The sequence below is a fragment of the Myotis yumanensis genome, unplaced genomic scaffold (genome assembly GCF_028538775.1).
Source record: "Myotis yumanensis isolate MYYU_CA2020_CCGP unplaced genomic scaffold, mMyoYum1.0.hap1 SCAF_3, whole genome shotgun sequence".
Lineage (NCBI taxonomy): Eukaryota > Metazoa > Chordata > Mammalia > Chiroptera > Vespertilionidae > Myotis > Myotis yumanensis.
In genome coordinates this window covers 105,705,518-105,721,419 of record NW_027223754.1, presented here as the reverse complement: position 1 = coordinate 105,721,419, position 15,902 = coordinate 105,705,518, and the positions used below count along the sequence as shown (strand labels likewise).

General features: G+C 46.4%; 1 protein-coding gene and 1 non-coding gene across 7 annotated transcripts in view; both read right to left on the bottom strand.

The window, feature by feature from the left end:
- MICAL3 (microtubule associated monooxygenase, calponin and LIM domain containing 3) overlaps positions 1–15,902 on the bottom strand; it is a 253,825-nt gene that overhangs the window by 223,339 nt on the left and 14,584 nt on the right. The gene's annotated exons all lie outside the window — the stretch shown is intronic.
- Positions 6,424–6,530, bottom strand: LOC139007770 (U6 spliceosomal RNA). Its single transcript, XR_011470933.1, has one exon. It is a non-coding gene; the product is annotated as a U6 spliceosomal RNA (small nuclear RNA).

Here is a 15,902-nt window from a genome sequence, read left to right as displayed (position 1 = left end):
GGCTAATCAGGGCTATATGCAAATTAACTGCCAATCAAGATGGCGGCCGGCAGCCAGGCAGCTGAAGTGGACAGGAGGCTTGTTTGCTCCAGTGATGGAGGAAGCCAAGGTTGCCCGCCTGCCGCTGCCGGCCTCTGAGCTGCACTCTAAGAAACAATGTTGCAATTATAGAAGCTAAACAAACCCCAGAAACTTGCTTTGAGCCAGCCGGGCCTCAGAGCTTGAGCTGCAACAGTGTTTCAATTATAGAAGCCAAACAAACCCAGATACCTGCTTTCAGCAGCCGAGGCCTCAAGCTGGAGCTGGGCCTCAGAGCTGGAGCCGGCTCTCAGCTCCAGTGACAGCCATAGAAGGTAAATAAATCCCAGAATAAAAAGAAAAAGAAAAAAAGGAGAGGTTGGGAGCTTCAGTCACCCGCCAGCCTGAAAATGGCCCTCAGCCCCTCACCCAGACTGGCCAGGCACCCCAGTGGGGACCCCCTCCCTGAAGGGGGTGTGATCAGCTGCAAACAGCCATCATCCCCTCATCTAGGCTGGCCAGGCACCCCAGTGGGGACCCCCACCCTGATCCGGGACACCCTTCAGGGCAAACCAGCCAGCCCCCACCCGTGCACCAGGCCTCTATCCTATATAGTAAAAGGGTAATAGGCAAACTGACGCTAACAGCAGAAAGACTGGGAATGACTGGTCACTATGACACACACTGACCACCAGGGGGCAGACGTTCAATGCAGGAGCTGCCCTCTGGTGGTCAGGGCACTCTCACATGGGAGGAGCTCTGTTCAGCCACAAGCCAGGCTGATGGCTGCCAGTACAGCGGTGGTGGTGGGAGCCTCTCCTGCCTCCTCAGCAGCGCTAAGGATGTCCGACTGCAGTTTAGGCCTGCTCCCCGCTAGCAAGTGGACATCCCCCGAGGGCTGCCGGGCTGCCAGAGGGATGTCTGATTGCCATCTTAGGCCCAATCACCTGGGGAGCGGGCCTAAGCCAGCAGGTGGTCATCCCCTGAGGGGTTCCAGACTGCAAGAGGGCACAGGCCGGGCTGAGGGACCCCCCCTCCCCCCCGAGTGCACAAATTTTTGTGCACCGGGCCTCTAGTAATAATAATAATAATAATAATAATAATAAAAGACTTCATTAAAAAATCCCCACTGGTTTGGCTCAGTAGATAGAGTATTGGCCTGCGGACTGAAGGGTCCAGGTTTGATTCCAGTCAAGGGCACATGCCTGGATTTTGGCTCGGTCCCCAGTGGGGGACATGCAAGAGGCAGCCAATCAATGATTCTCTCTCATCATTGATGTTTCTCTCTCTCTCTCCCTCTCCCTTCCTCTCTGAAATTTAAAAAAAAAATTATTATAAATAAAAAACCCACAACTAATAAAATGTCTGATGGCTGAATTAACAGTTGCAGAACATAATCAGTTTTTAAAAGCTTTATAATCCTTCCCCTTACCAAAAAAAAAAAAAATAGTAAAATCCAATCATTTGATTATAAACATGTTTTAATTTTCTCCAGAACCCTTTTTTACAGCCCATAGAACACAGTTTAGGAAGTGCTGCCTCAAAATGGGGTGGGATGCTAAAAAAGAGGACAAGATAAATAGGAACTAGAAAGACACAATAAATAAAACATTTTTCTACATTTTTGTGAATCCTGCTAAATTATATGGCTTAGACCAGTGATTTTCAACCAGTGTGCCGCAAGAATTTTTAAAGCATGTAACAGCTGACTATTTAGTCAAGGGGCACTGATCTCTTTTCCCTTAGAAGAGATTATCAAATTAAAAAAACGACAACAGCCCTGGCCTGTTTGACTCAATTGGTTGGAGAATCCTCCCATACACCAAAAGGTGGTGGGTTTGATTCCTGGTCAGCATACATGTCCAGGTTGTGGGTTAGTCAGGGCACATATGGGAGGCAACAGATTGACGTTTCTTTCTCACATTGATGTTTTTTCTCTCTCAATGTCTCTCTCTCTCTCAAAAAAAAAAAAAAAAAAAAAAAAAAAAAACAATTAAAAAATTAAAAGAAAAAATGACAACAACCAATACATTAGCCATCTGGTGTGGATGAATCAAAATTATACCTTTTTTGGTCAGATCAGCAAAAAATATATTTTTGGTGTGCCACAGATTTTTAGGAATTAGTTTATGTGTGCCATGAGAGAAAAAGGGTTGAAAATCGCTGGCTTTGACAGTTAGACTTGATACTTCTTCCTACCATGCCCAATTAAGGACTATTAAAGCACCTACTGTGTGCCAAGAATATTACAGGCATTAGGGAATAGGTCTTCTTAGAAGGAAGGGAACACAGAAAGAGACACAGTAAGGGGATAATTATCAAATTCTGCTTCTGAATTTGTTCTTTCAAAAATGTACACATAATATTACTATTGAAATCTGATACTCTTTAAGAAGTGAAAACTAAAGCTTGAAAACAATAAAATCTGCTGCTGTACTAAAATGGACACAGCTCTGACTACAGAGGCCTCTTTATCTGACTGCCAAAGGGAGCACTGACCAGTGGAAACTGAGGTGGAGAATGGAGACCCTAAACCTGTGGGCTCCACAGCTGGTTAACTGCTCACTCAGAAATGGACTGAAAGACATATTTAGAATTTGGCATCCACTCCCAACTAGTATTCAGCAGCACTAGTGGGGGCTAATGAAGGAGAACCCCCTTCTGGCCAGACTAAGAAAAGTGGGTATCAAAGGCAACTGAAAATGCCACGCAGGACTGAAGGCAATAGAGGCCAGAGATACCCAGAAGGAGCAAGACTCCCTCAAAGTGCTGCTCAAAGAGACTGCTGCCACCTTCACACTAATGACAGTCGCTTAGAGCAGGGATTTTTAACCAGAGTGTCAAAATAATTTTTAAAACATGCAATACCTGACTATTTAGTCAGGGGCACGGACCTCTTTTTCCTTTGATTGTCAAATGAAAAAATGACCAAGAGCCAACACAACAATAGCAGTCCAGTGTGACAATCAGAATTATACCTATTTTTTTTTTGTCAGATTTTGGTGGGCTACAGAATTTTAGTAATTAGTTTGTGTGTCATGAGATGAAAAAAGTTGAAAATCGCTGCCTTAGGGTGTTAGAAAATCACTGGCTTAGAGAGTTGTATTTATCTCCAGTCTGTGCCACTGTGCCAGGAGGGGGTTGGGAGGGATGGTCTGGTTATTTTCTATGTGTTAATCCTGGCAGTCTGAGCAGTGCTGAAGGCAAACCCAGGACAGAGAAGTGGAAAGGAAAATCTGATTAATAATTATACTCTGAGTTTACAGAGGACTTCTTTTTTCCCTGACGAACTTGAAGTGTTTCAGAGACATTTACTTCAGTTTCTCTATGTAAAGATTTCACAGGCAAGTCATAAACAATATCCAGTACATGGGAAAGTTGAGATATCAAAGATTAGGAAAAGCACACATACCCTCTGGGGGAATCAGCAAAGAGATGAAACTAAGAGCTCTGTTTCTCCTATCTCTTGGTAGCATAGGCTGCTTCTAAAAATACTTCTGAGAGTTTCAGGAAAAGTGGGTATCCCAAAGGTTCCAAAATAAGCGTCTAGAATTTCACACAAGAGAATAGTCCTGCCTACCCTCCTCACCGTACAGCACAGATCAAGAGCCTAAGTTGCCTTAAATTATTTCTAAGACAAGCCAAAAAAGGAATAAAGAGGGAAGAAAGATGGGACAAAGAAGGAGAACAAAAGCACATGTATTTTGTCTAGATCAGAGAAATTCCAATTTTCATCTCAAGAGAGGGACACTGGTGGTTACATAAGGCCTGTCTACTGCAAAAAAAAAACAAAGCAATGTGACTAGAGGGTAAATCACTAGTCATTTTATGTTTCTTTCTTGTCCCTGAAAAAAAAAAAAAATTCTATACGTTTCTACAAGAACACTCAATTACTTAGAATTTACGGTGAGTCTACTAGTAAATACCAGACATCATGATGGGTCTAAGTACAAAATCTGAATAAAATGCTGTCTCCTATGTCCCAGAAATGGAAATTCAGATGGGAGTGATAACCATTAGTATAAAAATGTCAATAATTCAAATAGACAAATCAGTCCATTCTTCTTTTTTGTTTGTTTTATTAATCCTCACTGGAGGATAATCTTTCCATTGATTTTTAGAAAGAATGGGAGAGAGAGATTGAGGGGGAGAAGGAGGGAGAAAGGAAGGGCGGGAAAGACAAAAACATTGATGTGAGAGAGACAATGTGATCAATTGCCTCCCACACGCATCCTGACCTGGACTGGGGATGGAATCTGCAACCCAGCTTTGTGCCCTTAACTGGGAATTGAACCTGCGACCCTTTGGTGCATGAACCAATACTCTTAATTATTGAACCACACCAGCCAGGACTCAGCAGACACTTCTGGATTGTAAAAAAAGTTTTTGGAGGAAAATAGCAGAATATAAGGGGCATCCTTGGCTGAGGAGATCAGAAAAGGCCTTGGTAATGAAGTGATGCCTTGACTGAGGCTGGAAGAATGGCACAAAGTAAAGGAAGGAGCTTTCTCTGGGGGCAGGCAGAAGGATTCACACGTACACAGGCTGTCAGGTTTGAGAACAGACTTATAGACTTGGGCCTTTCCAGGGATCAAGGCCAGTGGATTAAGAGTTCACTGGGAGATGAAGAAGAAGCTGGCAGGCAGGCAAGCCCATGCTTTGCAAGGCCAGTCTAAGTATCTTAAGGAATTTAATTTAAGGACCTTGCTTGTCCTATGTTTTTCATAGCTCCCAGCCCACTGCTTTTCTCATAGCAGACACTAAGAAAATACAAGTTTATTTCAGCAAATCCAGTGAACATTTAACAAGCAATGCAATGATTTCAAATCTTAGCCCTCAAGATTCTTATAATCTAGTTTTTAGAAAAAAGAAACCAGACCACTCTTCAACCACAAATGACAAATGTTCTTGAAACAAGGAAAATATCCTGAGGCCAAATGAAATGTTCAGGTTATACAGAGTTCATTGGAAGGGGGATAATTTTAGGCTATGGTGGTGAAACAGGTTTCCTGGAGTTGAAGGAACTCCAAGTGGAAACTGAAGTCTGGGGAAAATTTGGCTAAGCTGCCTGGAGAGAATGCTGCATATACACAAAGCAGTGTGCACAGAAGTACAGATGTAGAAAGGGCAGCTGAAACATACTGCCATCCATCCCAGAGGCAGCCCCAGCCTAGGTGACTAGCCTGGAGATATAAGAAAATACCTACAGGCCAACGCCCCTCTCCCCGCGTCTCCCCAGCTGGTCTCCTGCCTGACACTCTGGGGGAGCTGGAGAAGAACAGTGAGACTGCCCTAATAAGAGGTTAGGCAGAGAAATATGGATCTAATTCACTGAGATAAAAAATTAAATGCCAAGGAGGGCGAGAAGAGGCAAATTATGCAACTGAAATTTTATGTGTAAGCCAGGAAATTCAAAGGTCACAGTTCCCAAAGTAACTATAACCTGACCTGTCAGCATATGTAGTCTTTGGCACTGCTAGAACCGAAAGCAACTTACCATGCTCAGTGCTCTCACCGCCAGCACATACCTGCTGCTCTGTAGCACCAGGCAGTCTATGTCTGTGCTCTGCTCAGAGCCCACCTGGGCTGTCCACATAAGGCTGCATTAAGCCTTCAGCCATTCTCTGCAGTCCCTAAGTCTTTTAGGCAGAGCTCTACCCTGAGACTCAATGCCTAATGAACTTCAGGTCTTTTTTCTTTTATTTTTAAATATATTTTATTGATTTTTTTTTTTTTTTTTTACATAGAGGAAGGGAGAGGGATAGAGAGTTAAAAACATCTATGAGAGAGAAACATCATGAGAGAGAAACATCAATCAGCTGCCTCCTGCACACCCCCTACTGGGGATGTGCCCACAACCAAGGTACATGCCCTTGACCGGAATCGAACCCGGGACTCTTCAGTCCGCAGGCCGACGCTCTCTCCACTGAGCCAAACCAGTTAGGCAGTGGTTCTCAACCTGTGGGTCACGACCCCTTTGGGGGTCGAACGACCCTTTCACAGGGGTCGCCTAAATACATCCTGCATGTCAGATATTTACATTACGATTCATAACAGTAGCAAAATTAGTTATGAAGCAGCCTGTATTGTGATAGTGAGGAGGGGACATGAGGCTCTTATCCTCCAGCCTGGGGTGACTGTTAAGGCTGTGGGTATCTATCTGCCTGTGGGTAGAAGAGAGACCAATAGGGCCTGGCTTAAAAAGAGGTGATCATAGGCCTTTTTAAAAGACAAGTCCCCTGAAATCTTCCTGGATGCTGTTCAATCATCGCAACTAAAAAGACTCACCCCAAAAGGGTTGATGTCCTAGATATCCTACCTCCCTTTGGGCCATGGCTTTATGTGAGTAACTGAAACAACAGGCCCAGGGCAAAGAATAACTTTTGCGTTTTTTTGTTTTTGTTTTTAAATATGGAACGCTTCACAAGTTTGGGTGTCATCCTTTTGCAAGGGCCAGTCTAATCTTCTCTGTATCATTCCAATTTTAGTATATGTGCTGCCAAAGCAAGCACTGACTTTTGTTTTTTAATCCTCACCTGAGGATATGTTTTTATTGATTTTTAGAGAGAGGAAGGGAGAGAGAGAGAGAGAGAGAGAGAGAAAGAGAGAGAGAGAGAGAGAAACATAGATCGGTTGCTTCCCATAGGCTCCCTGACCATGGATCAAACCCGTAACTTGAGTATGTACCCTGACTGGGAACCGAACCCGAAACCTTTTGGTATACTGGACCATGCTTCAACCAACAGCCACCCGGCCAGGGTAAAAATGATGTTCTTGTTACTTTGGCTCCCAAGATACACACAGACAAGAGAAAGCCCAGTTCCTGAGAAATGTGTAACTAAGACTAGCTCTACTGAACAGTTAGTTGCCTGACTATGAGCATGGACCTCAGTGGTGCTCATAAAACCACCTTGCATGACTGTTATGAGAATTAAATGATGCCAGATATATCCTATCTAATAAAAGACAAAAGGGTAATTAACCGTACCTCCTCTACGCTTCCCATTGGCTAATCAGCGAGATATGCAAATTAACTGCCAACAAAGATGGCGGCCAGCAGCCACGCAGCTGAAGCAAGCAGGAGGCTTGCTTGCTCCAGTGATGGAGGAAGCCAAGGTTCCCCGCCTGCTGCGGCCTGCTCTAAGCTCCGAAAGCAACAAAGCTTCAATTATAGAAGCCAAACAAACCCCAGATACCTGCTTTCAGCCAGCCGCGGCCTCAGAGCTGGGAGCGCCAGTGACGGCAACAAAGATTTAATTATAGAAGGTAAATAAATCCCAGAATAAAAAGAAAAAAAGGAGAGGCTGGGAGCTTCAGTCGCCGGCCAGCCTGAAAACGGCCCTCAGCCCCTCACCCAGGCTGGCCGGGCACCCCAGTGGGGACCCCCACCCTGAAGGGGGTGTGACCAGCTGCAAACAGCCATCAGCCCCTCATCCAGGCTGGCCAGGCACCCAACAGGGACCCCCACCCTGATCCGGGACACCCTTCAGGGCAAACCAGCCGGCCCCCACCCATGCACCAGGCCTCTATCCTATATAGTAAAAGGGTAATAGGCAAACTGACACTAACAGCAGAAAGACTGGGAATGACTGATCACTATGACACACACTGACCACCAGGGGGCAGACGCTCAATGCAGGAGCTGCCCTCTGGTGGTCAGGGTGCTCTCACATGGGGGAGCTCTGCTCAGCCACAAGCCAGGCTGATGGCTGCCAGCACAGAGGTGGGGGTGGGAGCCTCTCCTGCCTCCTCAGCAGCGCTAAGGATGTCCGACTGCAGCTTAGGTCTGCTCCCCGCTGGCAAGTGGACATCCCCTGACGGCTGCCGGGCTGCCAGAGGGATGTCTGATTGCCAGCTTAGGCCCGATTCCCCGGGGAGCAGGCCTAAGCCAGCAGGTGGTCATCCCCTGAGGGGTCCCAGACTGCAAGAGGGCAAAGGCCGGGCTGAGGGACGCCCCCCCCCCCCCCGAGTGCACAAATTTTTGTGCACCGGGCCTCTAGTATATATATATATATATATATATATATATATATATATATATATATATATATATGACAAGCGACTGAAACAACAGAATGACCGGAATGACTGGAACAACTGGTTGCTATGACTGCACTGAGGCGGCCAACTGGCCTGATCGGGCCCTGATAGGCCACCCCTAACCTCCAGTGGCCCCTCCCCAAACCAGCCCCGCCCCTGATCAGCCACCCCCACCCCAATTGGGGGCGGGCCGGCCGGCCAATCTCCCACATCCCCTCCCCCCTGCTGGCCTGGCCCGATTGGCCCCCATCAGGGCAGGCCGGCTGGACTCCACCCATGCACAAATTCATGCACTGGGCCTCTAGTATTTATATATATGTATATACACACACTACAGGGCCTAACACAGGAGATAATAAATGGGAATAGTATTGTTATTTCTTTTCACACATTTATGTTTTACTAAAAATACTGCTGCCAAATTTGATCATCTACTTCATCTACAAGAGCTGTGTGGAAATTAATGTTTTGCTTGTTTCAAAGCAACAACAATATAGCTAACATTTAATACATACTTACTATGTAATGAGTACTATTTTGTATGCTATTCTTTGAACTTCACGCAATATCACTTAATCCTCACAATAAGAGCATGAGATAGGTATTATCTACATTTTTATAGATGAGAAACCAGAAATTTAGTATTGTACTCAAGGTCACATAGTTTTAAGTAGCAGACAATAGAACTGAACACAAGCCTACACATCTAACCATATCAGATCCATTTTCAAAGTACAAAAATCTGTCCCCAAATCAAGAATAATGTAGGCAAAGAAGCCAAAGTATCACAGGTTCCAAAAACATCCCAAGAAGGACTGACTTCTTTGGAAGAACTGTCACCCTCAGGTCAACTTGTGACCATAAAACCATATGTAATGGTTCTGCATTCTACAGAAAAGAAAGGCCAGAACAATCCAAGATGCCATCATCACCCAGTAGCATCCACTTGATCCCAGGCAACACCATCTACAAAGGGAATATGGGCCCTAGTTGGTTTGGTTCAGTGGTAGAGCATCGGCCTGCGGACCGAAGGGTCTTGGGTTTGATTCCGGTCAACGGCACATACCTCAGTTGCAGGTTCCTCCCCAGCCTGGGCACTAGTTGGGGCACATGCAGAAGGCAACCAATTGATGTGTTTCTCTGACATCAATATTTCGCTCTGTCTTTCCCTCTCTCTTCCACTCTCTAAAAATCAAGGGAAAAATATCCGCGGTGAGGATTAAAACAAAACAAAACAAAAAGGGAATATGGAGCCATGCTTCATCTCAAAATTACACCTACTAAAAAGTCATCCAAGCACTTTGGTGCCCAATGAGTAATACTTAATGAACAAGCCTGGGACTTTTTTAACTGTACTATACCATACTTGATTCATTTAATAGATTCCACAACTTCGTTGCATCTGGAAAGAAAGAACTTCTCATCTTCTCCATTTTTCCTTAGCAAAGTTCCGCTCCTTCTCACATTTTTGTTCCTACACTCCACCACCCACCTCTGTCCCCCAGCTACATGATTTACATCCACTTGTTCAGATTACATGCAAAGAAAAAACTCCAACACATTTATTTACCCCATCTTAAAATGACAATACTTGGTAAAGAGTTAAAAGGGTACAAAACAAATAAGGCTCTGAAAGAACACATTTGCAAGTAATCACAAGTATGCCCCCCAAAAGAGAACCCAGCATTAACACCTACCAGTGGGAATGTGATCTTGGACACGCTGTTTCCTGTCCAAGGTCACACCTCCTGAGCCTGCTCCCTCCCTCAGTGACCAGGAATGGTACTTACTGTTATAGAGGTGTTTGGTGTGTCACAGATGACTTAAAACAGAACTTTATCGTGTAAGTAAAATGTCCTTGGGGGTTGGGGTGTGTGAAGGGAGCCTAATGTATAGTGACAGAAGATTTGCCTTCAGGTGGTGGGCACACAGTGCAATATACAGATCTTGGAGCAGAGAAATCTGCACCTGAAACCTATATGATCCTAATAACCACTATTACCCCCAACAAATTTAATTTTTTAAAATGTCTTACTTCTTAATCTTGTCAAAACAATAGAGGGAGAGGGTGGACTGCTAAGATATTTTGTAGGGATCAGCATAGAAGATAGTTTAAGCTTTTCATTCTGGTAATTTATCTACATAACCCAATGCACTTCTTGTTATTAAATTCCGTGCCGTATACTAGAGTAGATAAAGCTGAAAAATATTAGATAACACAAGGGAGTTGACTGACATTACAAAGGGAATTGACAGTGCTCCATTTTCCCAGCATGTGTAAATACAACCTCAGTACATTTGCTGCCAACTATTCTCAGAAGTCTAGCTCCAAATCAAGTCTAGTCCCAAATCTATGTGTTCAGTAATCATCAGCTAATGGTTGTTTTCACCAGCAATATAAGGAGGAAGTTTAAAAGCTAAACCAAAGTCACCAACATAAGAAGCTCTGAGTATTAAAAGTTATGAGACTGGTTATATACTATTCAACTCTAGAGACTTTCAAAGGGGTGAGGGCATGAGTGTGGGGGGTAATAGGGGGATAAGGACACATATGTAATACCTTAATCAATAAAGAAAAAAACAAAAATAATAAAAATTCTATAACTAAAAAAAATAACAACAACAACAAAGAAATATAACAGAAACACTTGAAAGCTTAGAAATCTGTCATATAAATCTGGGTTTATCAAGAGCTGGGGGAAAATTTGACCCATAAAAATTAAAACATTTTATGCTTTACAGCATAAAGAACACCATTAAGAAAGTGAAAAGACAACCCACAAAACGGGGTAAAATATTTGAAAATCACATATGTGAAAAGGAACTTATATCCACAATATGCAAAGAACTGTTACAATTCAATAATTAAGTAACCCAAATTTTTAAATGAGCTAGAGATTTTATTATGTTTCTTCAAAGAAGACACACAAATGACCAATAAACATACAAAAAGCTACTCAGCATCATTAACCATTAGGAAAATGTAAATCAAAACCACAATGAGGACTGCTGGTGGCCAAGATGGCAACATAGATAAACACGGTACCCGCCTCCTCTCACAACCATGTCAAAATTACAACTAAACTACAGCAAAACAATCATTCAGAATCTCCTGAAATCAAGCTGAATGGAAGTCCTACAACTATGAAATTAAAGAACCCACATTGAGACTGGTAGGAGGGACAGAGACTTGGAAGGGGCTGGTCCCACACCCATAAGTGGGGGATAAAAATTGGGAGGGATACCTTGGCTGTGGAGGTCCCCAATGAGGAGCAAGGGTCCCAGTCCCACACCAAACACCCAAGCTCAGGGTTTCACTCCACCTCTAGCTGTAAAAAACCAGCGGGAATTGAGGCTGAGGAAGGCTGAGGCTGCTGGAGTCCCAGACAGTTCCTCTTAAAGGGCTCGCACATGGACTTACTCAGACTTATACCCTCTGAGCACCAGCACAGGGACAGCAGCTTGAAAGGCACCAGAGACATATGGGAAGAACTAAACTGTTTAGTATCAAGGTGAAGGCTAGAGGAACAGCTTTCTCCCAGACAGAAGTGCTGGCAGAAGCCATTGTTCCTTTGATGAGCCCTGCCCCACAGAGCCAGCAGACAGGCACCATATTTGAGACTCCATCAACTTGGCTCACACAGTTTATCCCACTCTGATAATCCCCTGAGGCCCTGCCCCACCCAACTTTTGGGCTCACCCAACCGGTTTCCACTAGCTTTACCATAGGAATGGCCTGTCTTGGCTCATGCTTCAGATTTTCCTAAAATCTCTCAATTAAGCAGCATCTGGTCTCAGCTTGCCAAGTACCTCTCACTAAGTGGCCTCAGGTCCAGCACTAGCAGCAGCCTGCCTTGGTTCATAGCTTGGCCTCACCTGAGCACCTCTAAGCTAAGCACAAGAAGCAGCCATCTGCAGATTACTTTGTAGCTTCTGCCTGGTGGCGCTGGGCAGAACACAGGTGGTGGTTGACCTTGGCCTACACTTCCTAGGAGGCCCTAGAACTAGTGCACTCAGAGGACAGCTTCAGAGCATGTCGAAGCACCACCACTTCCATAAGCAACATATTCAAGGGCAGACTCAGTGGGTACCAGAGCTCTACTGAAGTAAGTCCTGCTCTGTCCAGTGGGTATCCACACAGCTGATCCTCCAAGGTGGTTAGAGGTTGGTGGTCAGTGGTCACAGCCAGTCCTTACCGCTGGATGGCCTAGGCCAGTGGTCGGCAAACTGCGGCTGGTGAGCCACATGCGGCTCTTTGACACCTTGGGTGTGGCTCTTCCACAAAATACCACGTGCGGCGCGCACATATAGTGTGACTGAAACTTCATGGCCCATGTGCAGAAGTCAGTATTTTGTGGAAGAGCCACACTCAAGGGGCCAAAGAGCCGCATGTGGCTCGCGAGACGAAGTTTGCCGACCACTGGCCTAGGTAAATCCCTCCCATTGATGTGCTAACAGCAATCAAGACTCAACTACAACAGGAGAGTATACAGCCCACAAGGGGGGCGGCCACACCTCGAGTGCCCAGCTGGGGTGATCGGGGAGGCTGTGCCACTGGACCCTATAAGACACCTACTATCTTAGGTCATGCTACTAAGCTTGGGAGATGTAGCAGCTCTACCTAATATATAGAAACAAACAGAGGGAGACTGCCAAAATGAGGAGAGAAAGAAACATGGCCCATATGCAACAACAGAACAAAACCGCAGAAAAAGAACTAAACAAAATTGAGATAAACAAGCTACTAGATGCAGAGTTCAAAACACTGGTTATAAGGATACTGAAGGAACTTAGTGAGGACCTCAATAGCATAAAAAAGAACCAGTTAGAAATGAAAGTTACACTAACTGCAATAAATAATAATTTACAGGGAATTAACAGTAGAGTAGATGAAGCTGAGAATCAAACCAGCGATTTGAAATAAGGAAGTAAAAAACACCCAATCAGAACAGCTAAAAGAACCCCTCCTCCCCCAAAAAAAGAGGATAAAAGAGAATAGTATAAGGAGCCTCTGGGACAACTTCAAGCATAACAACATTTGCATCAGGAGGGCGCCGGAAGGAGAAGTAAGAGAGCATGAAATTGAAAACTTATTTGAAAAGTAATGATAGAAAACTTCCCTAACTTGGTAAAGGAAACAGATTTACAAGTCCAGGAATAGCAGTGAGTCTCAAAAAGAGGAAATCAAAGAGGCCCACACCAAGACACATTATAACTAAAATGCCACAGGATAAAGACAAAGAGAAAATCTTAAAAGCAGCAAGAGAAAAGTAGTTAGTTACCTACATGGGAGCTACCATAAGACTATCAACTGATTTCTCAACACAAACTTTGCAGCCCAGAAGGGAGTGGCAAGAAATATTCAAAGTGATAAAAAACAAAGATCTACTAATACAACCAAGATTACTCTACCCTGCAAAGCTCTCATTTAGAATCAAAGGAAAAATAAAGAGCTTCCCAGACAAGAAAAAGCTAAAGGTGAACTATCACCAACAAACCAGTATTATATGAAACTAGAGACCTGGTGCACGGAATTCGTGCACTTGGGGTGGGGGGGGGGCATCCCTCAGCCCGGCCTGTGTCCTCTCGCAGTCTGGGAACCCTTGGGGGATGTCCGACTGCAGGCTTAGGCCCGCTCCCCAGGGAGTGGGACTAAGCCGTCAGTCGGACATCTTCAGCGCTGCCACAGAGGTGGGAGAGGCTCCTGCCACTGCCACTGCGCTCGCCAGACATGAGCCTAGCTTCTGCCTGAACGGTGCTCCCCCTTTGGGAGTGCACTGACCACCGGGGAGCAGCTCCTATGTTGAGTGTCTGCCCCCTGGTGGTCAGTGCGTGTCATAGTGACCGGTTGTTCTGCCATTCGGTCGATTTGCATATTAACCTTTTATTATATAGGACTAGAGGCCCGGTGCACGAAAATTTGTGCACTGGGGGGGGAGGGGGGTCCCCGCCAGCCCGGCCTGTGCTCTCTCACAGTCTGGGACCGCTCGGGAGATAATGACCTGTTGGCTTAGGCCTGCTCCCGGGTAGCAGAGGGCATGCCCAATCCCTAGATGCAGCCCCTGGTCAGGCTCAGAGCAGGGCCGATTGGGGAGTTGGGGCGCCGCCCCCTGTCATGCACAGAGTAGGGTGGATCGGGAGGTTGCGATGCCACCCTCAGTATAGCTCAGGGTAGGGCCGATTGGGGGGTTGGGGCACCGCCCCCTGTCACACTCAAGGCAGGGACGATGGGGAGGTTGCGGCGCCACCCCCTGTCACGCACAGAGCAGGGCGGATCAGGGGGTTGGGGCGCTGCACCCTGTCACTCACAGAGCAGGCCAAACAGGGGGTTGGGGTGCTGCCCCCTGTCACTCACAGAGCAGGGCCGATCAAGGGTTGGGGAGCTCCCCCATCACGCACAGAGCAGGGCCCATCAGGGGGGTTGGGGCTCCGTACCCTGTCACGCACAGAGCAGGATCGATCAGGGGGTTGAGGAGCTCCCCCGTCACTCACAGAGTAGGGCCGATAGGGGAGTTGGGGCACCCCCCCCCCCGTCACACACAGAGCAGGGCGGATCAGGGGGTTGGGGCGTTGCACCCTGTCACACTCAGGGCAGGGCCAATGGGGAGGTTATGGCTCTACCCTGTCACACACAGAGCAGGGCCCGTGGGGGGGGGGGGGGGGGGCTTGGGGCGCCGCACCCTGTCAAACACAGAGCCGCAGGGTGGTCAGGGGATTGGGGAGCTCCCCCCTAACAGGCACAGAGCAGGGCTGATCAGGGGGTTGGGGCGCCTTCCCCTGTCACGAACAGAGCAGGGCAGAAAGGGAGGTTGTGGCCCCGCCCCTTGTCACACACAGAGCCGCAGGGTGATCAGGGGGTTTGGGCGCTGCCCCCTGTCACGCTGATCCCGGTGCCGGGAGCCTCGCTGCTCCGCTGATCCCGGTGCCGGGAGGCATATTACCCTTTTACTATATAGAACAGAGGCCTGGTGCACGGGTGGGGGCCGGCTGGTTTGCCCTGAAGGGTGTCCTGGATCAGGGTGTGGGTCCCCACTGGGGTGCCTGGCCAGGCTGGCTGAGGGGCTGAGGGCCGTTTTCCGGCTGGCGGGTGACTGAAGCTCCCAACTGCTCCTTTTTTTTTTTTTTTAATTCTGGGCCAGCTTTAGCTCTGAGGCCTCGGCTGCTGAAAACTTTGATACAATGTTGCAGTCAGGCTGGCTGAAGCCTGGCTGACTGAAAGCCGGTTTCTGGGGTTTTGTTTAGCTTCTATATTTGCAACATAGTTGCTTAGAGTTGCAGCTGAGAGGCCGGCAAGTTAGGCGGGAAATGTTGGAGTTCGCCATCACTGAAGCAAGCAAGCCTCCCTGTTCACTTCAGTGCATGGCTGCCTGCCGCCATCTTGGCTGACAGTTAATTTGCATAAGGATATGCTGATTAGCCAATGGGAAGGGTAGCGGTCGTACGCTAATTACCATGTTTCTCTTTTATTAGTGTACATGCTAAAGGGTCTAATTTAAGAAGAAGGAAAGAGAATCAAAAATATGAACAATAAAATGGCAATAAATACATATCTATTAACAACTGAATCTACAAGCAAATTCAACAAGCATAACAGAAACAGTTACAGATACAGAGAATTTTTTGTTGGCTGCCAGATGGGAGGGGTGTTCGGAGGGGTGGGTGAAAAAGGTGAAGGGATACAAATTGGTTGTTACAGAATAGTCATGGGGATGTAAAGTACAGCATAGGGAATATAGTCAATAATATTCTCACCTGGCCAGCATGACTCAGTGGTTAAGCGTCGACCTATGAACCAGGAGGTCACGGTTCAATTTCCGGTCAGGACACATGCCTGAGTTGTGGGC